Here is a 13598-nt window from a genome sequence, read left to right on the forward strand (position 1 = left end):
GTGATGTCATGACATCACACCTAGGGGGGAGGGGCTGTCACCTCTGCTGTCGGCTTTGGTAAGACCTTTGCGGGAGCTCCAAAGACTGCAGGATGCCTTGGACGCTCCGGGAGGCTCTGCAGTAGCGCTAGAGGCTGCAGGGTGCCATTCAAGGCACTCTGCAAGCCACATGTAGGTGCCGTGGGGAAGTGAGTGTGGCCCTGGCAATGGGAGCCAGCAAACGCTGGATACACACTGAGCAATTATGTTGAGAAATTAGACTTCTAGGACAAACTGACAGACATCATTCCATATGTGAGCCCAAAACATGACATAATGGTAAAAGTCCTAATTGGAGTAGAATTTCTGTTAATTGAGAATTCCAGAAAATGCAGTTGGGTTATGACCACATATCAAGGACCATTAGAGACACTCACAGAACATATATCAAATAGATTACTGAAAAATTGTCAAGTGAATAATAAAGTTCAATTAGCACCTGATTGGACAGAAGCAGTCAGCTGTCACCTGGATTTAGATTAGGGATGTGCAGGCTCGGATAGGTTCGAGTTTGCACGTGGAGTTCGGATTTTTCCCTCCAAAAAAACGGAACTCAGAACGAGGCAAAACGTCATCTTACATGGACGAACATCATCATTCCTGGACTTTTGTCCAGGAATGATGATGTTCGTCCATGTAAGATGACGTTTTGCCTCGTTCTGAGTTCCGTTTTTTTGGAGGGAAAAATCCGAACTCCACGTGCAAACTCGAACCTATCCGAGCCTGCACATCCCTAATTTAGATATTTAATTTTTAACCAGAAGAATATGCTCGCTATGGCTTCTGTAGTCCTCAGTAGCTGGAGGTCTGGGAAACCTTCGGGAACATTGAAGTAATGGTGATATCACAGGGGCAATATGTTATATAGTAAACTAGCTGAAGTATTCAGTGTTGCCAGAGTTTACATCTTCAAGTTATTAAGTTTTATTATGTGATGTCGTCCAAATCCATCCAGTGGAAGGCCCAGAACAGGCTCCCCAGATCAAAGTTCTGCCTGGCGCACTCTGCCGTGATGTCCGACTGGGACCTCAACCACTCCATTAGGCATCCCAGACCAATTGCCACTCCTCTGTGGAGTTTTCATCCAAATCCATCCAGTGGAAGGCCCAGAACAGGCTCCCCAGGTCAAAGTTCAGCCCAGCATCTCCAGATCAAAGTTCTCTGAAGTTTTCATCAAATTCCATTCAGTGGAAGGCTCAGAACAGGCTCCCCAGGTCAATGTTCTGCCCAGCGTACACCAACAGGAGGTCTGACCGGGACCTTAACCCCCATAAAACCTGGCCAAGATCCAACTGGACCACCTCGCAATGGTTTCATCCCAATCGGTGCAAGGATGTCCGAATGCATAACCGGACAGACAAACGGACCAATTAATTTTATATATAAGATGTAGTCATAAGGCCCAAGGGTTAATATATAATAGATGTAATGGTGAGGACTCAGGGTAATGTGTAATAGATGTAATGGTGTTGTCTTAGTTGTGATATATGATACATGTAATGGTGTTGTCTCAGTGATGATATATAATGTAATGGTGAGGTATCAGTGGTAATAAATAATAGATATAATGGGGAGGTCTCAATGGTAATATATAATAGATTGTAATGGTGAGGTACAGTGGTGATATATGATAGATATAATGGGGAGGTCTCAGTGGCAATATATAATAGATGTAAGGGTTAGGTCTCAGGGCTAATATGTAATAGATGTAATGATGTTGTCTCAGTTGAGGTATATGATAGATGTAATGGTGAGGTCTCAGTGGTGATATAGAATAGATGTAATGGTGAGGTCTCAGTGGTGATATATAATAGATGTAATGGTGAGGTATCAGTGGTGGTAATATGTAATAGGTGTAATGGTGAGGTATCACTGGTGATCTCTATATATAGAAAATAAAGTTCCTTGTTTAGGGGTCTGACTGTTCGTTCGCGCTAATCTCTTAAACCATTGGACGGATTTTGATGGGGTTTTCACTATTCTATACAACATTGGTCGAGGGAGGTTTAGGTGTATGAAGCATTCATATGTGAGAAAAGGGAGCTGAGCAGTCACGATTTTAGTGAAGCAAAGTCACCAAAAAATCTTGCACCAAGCTGCTGGCCCACATGCTTAATAAGCAAGGGACAGTGAGAGCCAATCAGAGATAGCAATGTACCCTGTTGCTTAGCAGCAGCATAGAGAAGGAAAGGAGTCAGGGACTGAGCAGGGTCACAACTGAGGCAGACAGAGAGTGAGAGACAGCCTCCAACGAACCCATGAAGATGCTCTGATGCAGACACAGGAGACAAGGGAGGCATAGCTATCTGGAATTTAAAAAAAAAACAACCATCAGAATACCATCGAATGATTTCCATTAGATGCAGGCAAACATCGGACCATCACCATCAAATGATAAAAGCACTACCATCAGAACACAAACATCGATGGTTAGTAACCATCGGATTCTGATGTCCATCCTATGCTGAACCTGCAGGCAGACTTCGGCCACCACTCCTACACCATGAAGGAGTGGATAGAGGATATTGCTCATCGCCATGTGTTATGGAACAAGTGGCAGAAGATAGAAGCAGAGGCCTGTGGTGAGATGCAAGGGGCTGTGGTGAAATATAGGATGCTGTGGTGAAATGCAGGGGGCAGTAGTAAGAAGACCGCAGGCTGTAGGGAACTGTGGTGGTATGGCGTAGGTTGTTATGAGATGCAGGGGGCTGTGGGGAGATTAAATTGCTCTGGTACGAAGCCGGGGCAGGTCGCTATTCTACATAATAAGCAATAAATTGTGTGTCCCCGTTTGTCTTTTATGCATGGCCAGAGTTTTGTACCTAGCTCCACCAAATCTGGCATAGTGGTGTAGTTTGACCAGAATTAGGTTTTTGTCTAGGTTTGTACTTCGTTAGGGCCACACACTGTCACACAATCCCATAAATCTGGGAGACTCTTAAATTACACAGGTTCTGGGGCTGAGGGGCTGTCTTAATACGCACACTGTTGTTACACTCTCATCTCTTCCAAAGTGCTGTGCTGTTTTCCAACAGCCGCATAGATTAAATACGGAGTGTCAACCCTCTGTGCTAGTATGATAAACTTTAACATTATATAGTGTGCATTATTAGCATTTCACTCACTGTCTCATCTTACAGCAGCCGCCAGGGGGGTCTTAGCAGAGTGCCTGGCTGGCTCACTAGCAGCTTAGCACTGAATACATTCAGACTGTGGCAAACCGCATAATCAATCCACAATCTTTGATCCCGGCAAATCTTAGCATACAGAGATTACAAACAGCAGGAGAGATTGATCACAACAACACAGTGCCACTGCTGGTAGGCTCCTCTCTGTCCAGGAACGGGACTAGAGTCCGGGCATCCCCCCCCCTGATGGCAGCCCCGCTAGTCTTCAATGTTGGTCTGCAGAGCGATTTCAGGGGGTGATACAGCTGTGGACACAGTAACAGGGATCATGCAGACTCCCGATAATCGGTTGTGGAGAGACTCGGATCTCCTTCGGTTGACGGAGATTTCCTGCACTTTTACTTACCTGCAGCGTCCGGCATATCTGACCCCATGGTCACTCAGCCAGCCAAAAGGATTGCAGATGATCCGATGCTGCATCCTTGGATGCAGCTCGGATCAGTAATGCATGCAGCAGGTGTGACGCTGCTGCATTACCATATTACAGCTATCACAGCTGCTAGAATGTTATCCATCCGCAGCTGAATCACCCCCTCCATTCTGTAGTGATTTCTGATATTCAGTGATTATGGAAGCTATACTGATTTCTGTTCTGTAAGTCAGTCTGCTCCTGATATACCGCATTCCAAACGGTATGAGAATACGCTGCCTGTGCTGTTATTTACTCCTAATTTGCATAGTTATCCAGGTTATAGGGAAGGACAATGTAAAAACATGAAGGCTGCAGGTGTACTATTGGGTCCAGTCTTCAACCCGGGCAATGCCAGGTATCCCAGCTAGTATATAGTAGATAAGGTCTCAGTGGTAATATATAATGTAATGGGGAGGGATCCCCACCATTCTATCACATGTGGGAGATGTATGAGTGCCGTACACCTCCCTGGGTACATACAACAGAAATGTGGTTATACTCTTAAAAAAGTAGATGACTTACTAAACCAGAATTTGTCAGAGATTGCTGACAGGTTCTCTGCAATGTTCTGGCACAAAGAGAAGAGATCTAATTAATGTAGAGCAGCAGATGCAAGATGTAATTTAATGTACTTTTCAAGATTGAGCTTGTTTTATGAGCATGTGTGATGTACTAGAAGCTGATAAACCATCTACAAAAAAAAAAAAACTGCAGTTATTAGAAAGAAAAATGTAGTGAATGTCGTCCAAGAGTGTATTTTTTATTTTTTTTTAGAATGAAAAACCTTTAACATATTTAATTATTTTCAAACCAGGGAAACCTGGAAGATTATCATTGGAGACATCAACAGGTTCTCCTTATGCAAGAAAAACTTGAGAGGACTATTATGCTGGGTACACACTGCAAAGATATATCTGCAGATGATGGTCGTTCATACAAATCATCTGCTTCTGGCCACGGGTTCCGCTGGCCGGGGGGCAGGTCAGGGAGCATGTCTGCCCTCCTCCCCGCGGCCTCTTCTGCAGGTGCACAGGCGGTTGGAGGTATCTGGAGAAATATCTGCCATCGGCTGTGCAGCACAGCAGACGCGGTAAGTCTGTGAACAATGTCGTTAACGGACATATCGCTGGTACACAGTGGCTGACGGGCACCAGATATATTGGCCGATCAATTGATCGGTAAATATATCGGTCAGTGTGTATACCCAGCCTTAGATCCAATCTGCATGGATTATGAAAGTATTAGTGCTGGCTAGCAGAGAAGACCTGGAGCCTGATTCAGCAGAGCAAGGAATTGCAAAGCCGCACACAAGTTGCTTTGCAATTCATTCCTCCAAAAATTCAAATGCAGCAGGAGGTGTCTGACATCTCCTTCCTGCATCTGCGATCCCAGTGCTGCGACCGAGGTGATCACCGTGATCACCATCGCAACCGGTGTGACCTTCGGCAGCAGTAGGAGGAGGGACGGCTTGCCGACACAGGGTAAGTATACTATGGGTACCGGTTGTGCGGTGCCACCACATTGGCAATGCCTCCCACTCTCCCCAGAGGTTTCCTTTATAACATTACCATGATTATCAGTCTCCCTGCAGCACTTGCAGAGATTAGTGGAATGGTGCACTGATGGGGGAACTACAGTTCCTTTCTTTGAAATTTTATTTTTGGTGCATGCCATCCAGAATGCCAATCGCATTGTGACGAGCAAAATGGCCATGTGATGTCAGTGGCCACAGGCTGCTATGTCACAGTCTGGGGGTGAACCAGCAGATGAAAATCAGATCAACACATGTGCAGAACTAATTTCCTCTTTAAAATGATGGGTGAACAAAGGAGGAGAGCACGCTTACATGGGATGTGCCAGCAGGGCCATAACTAGAGTAGTGCGACATGTGTCATGGCACGGGGCACCGCAGGGCAGGGAGCGCTGTTTGGGTCTGTCAATTTTCTGTTCATAATCATTCTCACTAGGAATGAGCGGTTAGAATTCTGTGGAATCCGAACCGCTCCGAACATCAGGGATCCGAGTCCACCCGAACGTTGTTCGGGTGTTCCCCGCCTGACTCAGATCCTCGTGAGGATCCGAACGTCATCCTCCTGACGCCGGTTCTCGCGAGAGGATCTGACATCAGGGCTCCACAAGTGTAGGGCAGACTGCAGTGAGAGCGGTCTGCCCAACACAGTAACAAACACACAGCCGACAGGCTCTCATTGGCTGCTGTGTCCACGGAGGGAGCCGGCTGGAGCTCACTCGTGAACTCCACATTCTGGCTCTCCCCGCTGCGGACAGCAGGAGCAGACGGCAGCGGTCGCAGCAGGAGCGGGGATTCAGGTAAGCTTTTTTTTTTTCTTTGTATGTGTGTGTAAGGGGCCGCTTCTGGGGGCACGGTATGGAGGGGGCACTATTGGATGGCAATGCAGCATAAGGGGAACTACTACTTGGGGCAATGCAGCATAAGGGGGACTACTACTGGGGGCAATACAGCATAGGGGGGACTACTACAGCATAGGGGGGACTACTACAGCATAGGGGGGACTACTACTGGGGGCAATACAGCATAGGGGGGACTACTACTGGGGGCAATGCAGCATAAGGGGGACTACTACTGGGGGCAATACAGCATAGGGGGGACTACTACAGCATAGGGGGGACTACTACTGGGGGCACTGCATATGGGGACCACTACTGGGGGCACTGATGTGAGGTGGTCTAAATTGACTGTAAATGACTGGAAATTAATGTTATTGAGGTTAATAATACTCTAGGAACAAAAAAAAGCCCAAATTATGTGATTTTAGCTTTTTTTGTAAATTTTTGTAAAAAAATCCAAATCCAAAGCCAGTCACGGCAGATTTGGCAAATCCAAAGCTGGACGACGAATCAGAGCCAAATCCAAATTCAGCAAATATGGTCCGGTGCACATCCCTAATTCTCACTTTTTCTTTTCATTCACCTTTTCTTTTATCCCCGGCATCTCCTGGCCACCCTATCTCTTCCCTGGCCGACTCCCCCCCCCCCATCTGGCCACCTTCCCCAGCACCTTCAGTCACATCCTCTTTCATTTAGCACACACATTTCAAAATACTATCATACCCGAGACTCAAACCTACCACCTCTCATATGACAGTCAGACACCTTACACATGGAGCTATCTGCCCGACATTTTCTGATGGCAGCCGTGAACAAAGCCACTGATTCCCGACCCAGGTGTTGCCGGCACACCTCGGATACCTTTGCAGGTGGGAGTACCATACACGGATCTCTCTGCTGCTGATATTGGCTGCATATATACTACAAGCAACAATCTTTCTACCTTCAGTCGGTGAGCTACACTGCCGGCTCCAGGCATCTGCATGGCTGTTCTGATGGACAAATTTGCTGCAGCTTCACCAGTGCTCTCCTACATCTAGAGCTGGTGAGTTACTGCATAATTATTGTGTATCATCGCTGCAGCCATTGTATTCACACTGTATTTGGCACTGATACCTGGATAACAGTGGTACAGCAGGAATGGTACGTCTTCATCATCGTATGAGACAAACCACATTTGTCATGCCTCTTCCCCATGAGGCCACACCCCTTTTTTGGGCGCTTGTCTTATGTACCTATTTGAAAAATGTTGGAGGTTAGGGCGCCAATGCTCTTTCTGGCCCAGCCAAAAAGTCTAGTTACCGCTCTGTGTGCCAGTGTAGTGGTTAAAAGAAACTGTTAGCTCCAGCCAGGCCCCCCCAATATGTGTTCCCCCTGTTCTCCCCTATAGGTGTCACTGCATTGTTTTAGAAGTCATTATTCATTAGAAAAGGATCAGATATTACTGCAGTGTTGGTGGTGCTACACAGTACATTGTATTATAAATCATTATTCCTAACAAAAGGATCAGATAATACTGCAGTGTTGCCTGTTGGACCGGATTGGAAATTATCATGTGACTACATAACACCCAAAAGTCCTTATTATTTTGGAATTCTTTATTTTAAGGATTTAAATGGTTTGGGGCTTATGGCTTATATTACACACACACAACGGTTTTGTCCAGAGGGAAAAAAAACAGTTTTTTTCTGTGGATCAGTCACAAGCAACGGTTTTGTGCCGTGTAGACACACTTGTACTGTGGACAGGTAGAAGGTGAACGCACAACTAAATACCGGTGTGTGTGAAAGCATGCATAAAATCATGTACTTCACTGTCTACGGTGACGGCACGGCACAGCAGCCATCCTTGTCAGTGGTTATTCATGGCTGCCGTGCCGTATTCTTGTTGTCTGAAAGCATAGATGGATTTCTCCTTTTCACTGCAAACAAAAAAAATCTGTTTTTTTCTGGACGGACTACACCATTGTATGTGTAATAGCCCTATCAGTTTGGGGATGTGGAAACCAAGTATGGGCATGGCTTGGTGTGATCTTGGAGTGGTTTGGGTGTGGCCAATCTTGAGTCATCGCCCTGGGCTGTTGGGAAGTAGGAGATTTATGGGGGAAAGTAATAGGATAGGAGTTTGCAAAAGTGAAGTTTTTCAGCTGGATCTAAAGTGCCTATATTTAAAAAAAATTGACATATTAAATCTTGCTGCAAAAATAACAGAACATTGGCACTTATAAAAACCCATCCCCTAATACATATCGCCGCTTTAGCTCATTTGTAGTTTTTTGTGTAAAGCTTTTAGCTACATAACTCCTACAACTAGATCACGCATTGCAGTCTTGTTAAAATGCAAAGTACAGGACACACCTAATATAAATATTTCACATTACCACTTATATAGTCACATTCCAAATCCACTCGTCACATCAATTCATTTAAGACAATACTGAAATGAATGCACATTTGAACGAACATTATTTTGTTTGTATGGGAGGTCTCTTCTATCTTCTGGAAATCTATAATGATATATGTATGTGATAGCTGTGGTGAAACTATAGGTTCCAGCGTGCCCTGCCTAAACTCATAGGGGTCTATGTACTAAGCCTTGGATAGAGATCAAGTACCAACCAATCAGCTCCTAACTGCCATGTTCCATCTGGGTCTGAAAAATGACAGGAGCTGATTGGTTGGTACTTTATCTCCCTCCAAGGCTTAGTACATAGACCCCATAATCTGTTAGACCTGCTTCTTGCTATGTCTAACATTAGAAAACTTTGGAAAGACAAATCAGGATTATGTTCGGAGTATTAAGACTTATTATTCACTTGTAACTGAAACAGTGCAAATAACTTTTCTCAGGATACATTATATAGGGGTATATAGTTATTTTTTTTTGTAGACAGCGCACACATTTTACGCAGCGCTCTACAGAGAATATTTAGTCATTCGGTCCCTGCCCCAGTGGAGCCTACGATCTATATTTCCTACCACATGGACACACATTTTTTTTGTCAGCCAATCAACCTACCAGTACAGTGTTTTTGAGGTGTGGGAGGAAACTAACCCAAACATTGGGAGAACATACAAACTCCACACATAATGGTTGGCATCTAACCTATGACCCCACCTCTACAAAACAACAATTCTAACCACAATGTCAGCACAATGCCCAAATATTGTACATAATGTATTTATGGCACAACATATATGATCTTTTTTTCACTTATATGCTTTCATTTACTTTTAATGTTAAAAACCCCATTCTAATTGAATCTTAACCTACAATAATAGGTATAGTAGATTGCATTCAACAGCACAGTTACTGTACATGATAGTTAATTATTAATGGCACTCTCTGAGTGCACCTCCCTTATTATACAGGGCTCTTTAAATAAATGCTGCTTTCGGGTAAATCCTTTAGTCAATGGTATTGGATTTGCAGGACACCTGAGTGGTTGTGAATGATTTTGGGATATTCAGACTGTTTTCCTTGCTTTCCAAATCTACAGCACTATTAGATTTTCTCTACAGGACCCGCATAACGCAATAGGAACTAGTAAGGTAAGTTGTATAGTATGTTATTTATAGATTAAGCCCTCTCCCTCCCCCAAGACAAATTGCATAAAAACCTGAATATCATTCTACAGAGAAGCAGATTTGTTGTAGTTCACTGTCTCGAAGAAGATATTCTGAATATCTCACATTCTCAGGTTATCCAAGGGGGCGTTTAGGGCCGATCCCCCATCTTCCTGTGTAAACAAAGTCTGAGGACAAAGTATTCATTGAGATGAATATAATTTCATTTTGGATTGCTACATGTGACCACATAGAGGCCAGCAATAAATATCAGTGGTTCTACCTATCTTAAGGCCCCCATACATTTGCAATCGATTGTGTATAAAAAAAATCTTTCCCTTTTTCAATCGATTGTGGCAATTCTGCAATCGATTGAAAAAGGGAAAGATTCTTATACACAATCGATTGCAAATTGCACAATTGCTGCAATCAATATCTGATGTATGGGGGCCTTTACCTGCAAGACAGGGTAATGAGTCTGTTAATTAGGCAGATGCTGAAAAGTCTCATTGTCCAGGAGAATTCCATTTCCTAATCACGTGTTTGCATTCCACATTCTATTATTCTGTTTATCCCAATGTAAAATTAGAGTTGGATAAAACTAAAGCTATGTACTCAGAGAGGGGGCGGACATGAAAATATTTTTTTTACTGACATGGTTACAAGAATTCACTGATCACTATCATGCTGCTTTATAAAGTATCCAAAACTGAAAACTGCAACAAAATAAGATTCAGGGATTATAAATAATGGACGCATACCACTACAGAATTTGGAAACTATTGCAGTGTCACTGGTGTGTCAGGAAGAGGACCTCCTTTTACTAAGGCCTTCTTATATCTGATTGGCTCAGTACAAAAGGCCTTTATGTAGTCATTAAATTTACTGACGATTGGCAGTGATGAATAGACAATGTGTTGAATACATCGTACTGTGTACTGGTGCTATATTGAAAAAAATATGTATTTGTACAGCTTTCCACTTTTAAAACACGTTCCCTTTCCTGTCCACCACACCCTGTCTTCAAACGTTGTTAGGTAAACTTAAGAAACATTCCGGAACTTTTTTTTTTTTTAGAATGATTTGGATACTTTGGGGTAGATTTACTAAATGTCTTAAAAATGAAAAGTGGTGGTGTTACCAGGGACGTTTTAAGAGAGAAAGGTTGCTGTGTGCAACCTCCGTAACAGGCCCCCCCTCTTGGTATCACAGTAGACCATGCTCACCGACATTCAGCTTCCCCCTTCCGGGTGATAACCCCCCCCCGACCCGACCCGACCCGACCCAGGAGCCTGTGTGCAGCGTACACTCTGCACCCATTATAGATATGCCAATGGGTGTTACCCATAGCAACCAATCAGATGCTGTCTATAATTTTGTAGGATGCGATAGAGAAACGATAGCTCAAATCTGATTAGTTGCTATGAGTAACACCATCACTTTTCATTTTTAGAAGCTTTAGTAAATCTACCTCTTAGTGGCAGTCTTATAGTATTGTTAATGATTTAATTATATTGGAAATTGAAAGTTAAAGTTGCTTATTATTATTGTTATCTGTATACCGCTTTTATACCAAAGTTCCGGGTCTGACCCGGAGGTTGGAATAGGGTTGCATTCCAGATCAGACTCGGAACTTCCCCAGTGCCGACCCAGGATATTCCCGAGTCGGCGCCGTTAATAGTGCAGTGACTTGGCTCTTCCGGTGTTGAAGTGGACACTTCCGGGATCTCGACGTTTATACTGCTGGGTGGCACGGGATCAACCCGTGGTCAACCCTGCAAAATACCAGAGTTGGGTCCCCGGGTTTTCTGGACGTGGGTGGATCCATTTACACCGACAAAAATCCCAGGTTGATTCAGCATCAACCCAGGATTTTTAGCTTTCTGGTATAATATAGGGCCAAGGCAGGGTTATGTAGAACATGTTACTAATTAATACCACTCTATTTACTAACCCTTGGATGGAGATAAAGTGAACAGAGATAAAGTACCAGCCAATTAGCTCCTAACTGCCATGTCACAGGCTGTGTTTGAAAAATGACAGTTAGGAGCTGGTTAGTTGGTACTTTATCTCTGTCCACTTTATCTCCATCCAAGGCTTAGTAAATTGACCCCTAAATTCCCAGTCATACACACACACTGGGATAAATTCCATAGGAAGCCAATTAATTTACCAATATGTACTGTGGGCAGACAATGCAACACCTGGAGGTAATCACACCCATGTGAAAACAAAACAATTAGTTTATTCTGTTTTAGCACAGTAATTTATCTTTAAAGAAAGTTGTATCTTCTTTTTATCATTTGAGAATTAATATTTATTATGCCTGCACATTCAGAGCAAGATAAAGTTTATTACAGATATTAATTTAGAGGTTCTACTACAGGGGTGGGGAACCTTTTGTCTTCCGTGGGCCATTTTGATATATATAACATTATTCACAGGCCCCGTGCAGGCCACGCCCCCTCAATGTGATGTCACATGGGGGCAGGGCCACAATCGCCGGTGATTACAGCAATACCAACAGCATCCTAAGGATGCTCCGGGGAGCTGTAAGGGCAGCGGTGTGACCGTCTGAAGCGTCCTAAGAACACTCCATGTGGCACTGCTGCATAGATTCTGTCGCAGGGTGCCATTCTTGGCACACTGCTAGCCAGATGAAGCTAACAGAAAAAAGCTCAGAGGGCCAGACAAAATTATTCCGGGCCTGAGGTTCCCCATCCCTGTTCTACTCCATTAACATATTGTTATTATTACCCTTTATATAACCTCAACATGTTATGCAACACTGTAGAGCAGTGTTTCCCAACCTCGGTCTTCAAGGCACACTCTTTTATACCGAAATTCTGGGTCTGACCCGGAGGTTGGAACAGGGTCCCAATCCGGATCAGACCCGGAATTTCCCCGGCGCCAACCCTGGATATTCCTGAGTTGGTGCCGTTCACACCGAAGCTGGGTCTGCAGAGACCCGGCTTTTCCGGCGTTGAAGTGGACGCTTGGAGATGACGTCATCTCCAAGCGCCACTGAAGCCGGCCAACGGGCAGGCATGCGGCACGATCTAGGTCACCGTGACCCGGATCGCGCCGTTTACACTGAAGGGTTTTACGGGTTATTCCCGTTTTAAACCCTGCATCTTTCTTGGGTTGGATTGCCGGGTCACTTGACTCGGCAATCCAACCCTTTCCCCTTTTACACCAAGGAGCTACCAAGTTTAACCCTACAATAACCCAGGTTTTAACGGGAAGCAGTCGGGATGCCGACGGATGGAATCCCGACCATCGGCTTCCCGACTGTCTAATCCCGGCAAGGGGTTAAATGACAGGCATCAAAATCCTGATACTTGTCAATTTACCTATGCTGGGAGCCCGACGCCTGGCTTGCCGATCGAAGGTAAGCTGGGCGCCAGGCGGACAACTGCGGGATGGGGGAGGGTTAGGTTTAGGGTTCCTGGGGGGGACTTAGGGTTAGGCACCCCCCGGGAGTTTAGCGTTAGGCTAAGGGAAGGGAGGGTTAGGGTTAGGCACCCCCAGGAGAAGGTTAGGTTTAGGCACCCCCAGGGGGAGGTTAGGGTTAGGCACCCGCCGGGAGTTTAGGGTTAGGCTAAGGGAAGGGAGGGTTAGGGTTAGGCACCCCCAGGAGGAGGTTAGGGTTAGGCACCCCTCGGGAGTTTAGGGTTAGGCTAAGGGAAGGGAGGGTTAGGGTTAGGCACCCCCAGGGGGAGGTTAGGTTTAGGCACCCCCAGGGGGAGGTTAGGTTTAGGCACCCCCAGGGGGAGGTTAGGTTTAGGCACCACCCCGGGGGACTTGGGTTTAGGCGGCGGGGAAGGGGGGGTTAGGTTTAGGCACTTGGGGGGCAGGTAAGGGTTAGGCACTCCTAAGGGAGGGTCAGGGTAGGAAATACTTACCTTGGGACGATCAGGATTTTCACTGCTGCTGGGATGCCGCTGTCGGGATTTGAACCGCTGGCCGCAGTCAAACATACTGAATCTGTTTTAACTCTGGTGTAAAAGGGGTATAACAGTCCAG

General features: G+C 45.1%; 1 protein-coding gene across 3 annotated transcripts in view; it reads left to right on the plus strand.

Moving 5' to 3' along the window:
* Positions 1–13598, plus strand: part of INF2 (inverted formin 2) — a 104761-nt gene that overhangs the window by 15051 nt on the left and 76112 nt on the right. The window contains exon 1 of one of the 3 annotated variants that reach the window (XM_088473690.1): positions 9432–9557. The exons of the other annotated variants lie outside the window; for them this stretch is intronic. The gene's annotated coding sequence lies outside the window, so the exon portion shown is untranslated. Of the gene's footprint in view, positions 1–9431; positions 9558–13598 lie in introns of those variants that run through there. 3 annotated transcript variants of the gene reach the window in all.

This window comes from Taudactylus pleione, unplaced genomic scaffold (genome assembly GCF_031769625.1).
Source record: "Taudactylus pleione unplaced genomic scaffold, aTauple2 ptg000139l, whole genome shotgun sequence".
Lineage (NCBI taxonomy): Eukaryota > Metazoa > Chordata > Amphibia > Anura > Myobatrachidae > Taudactylus > Taudactylus pleione.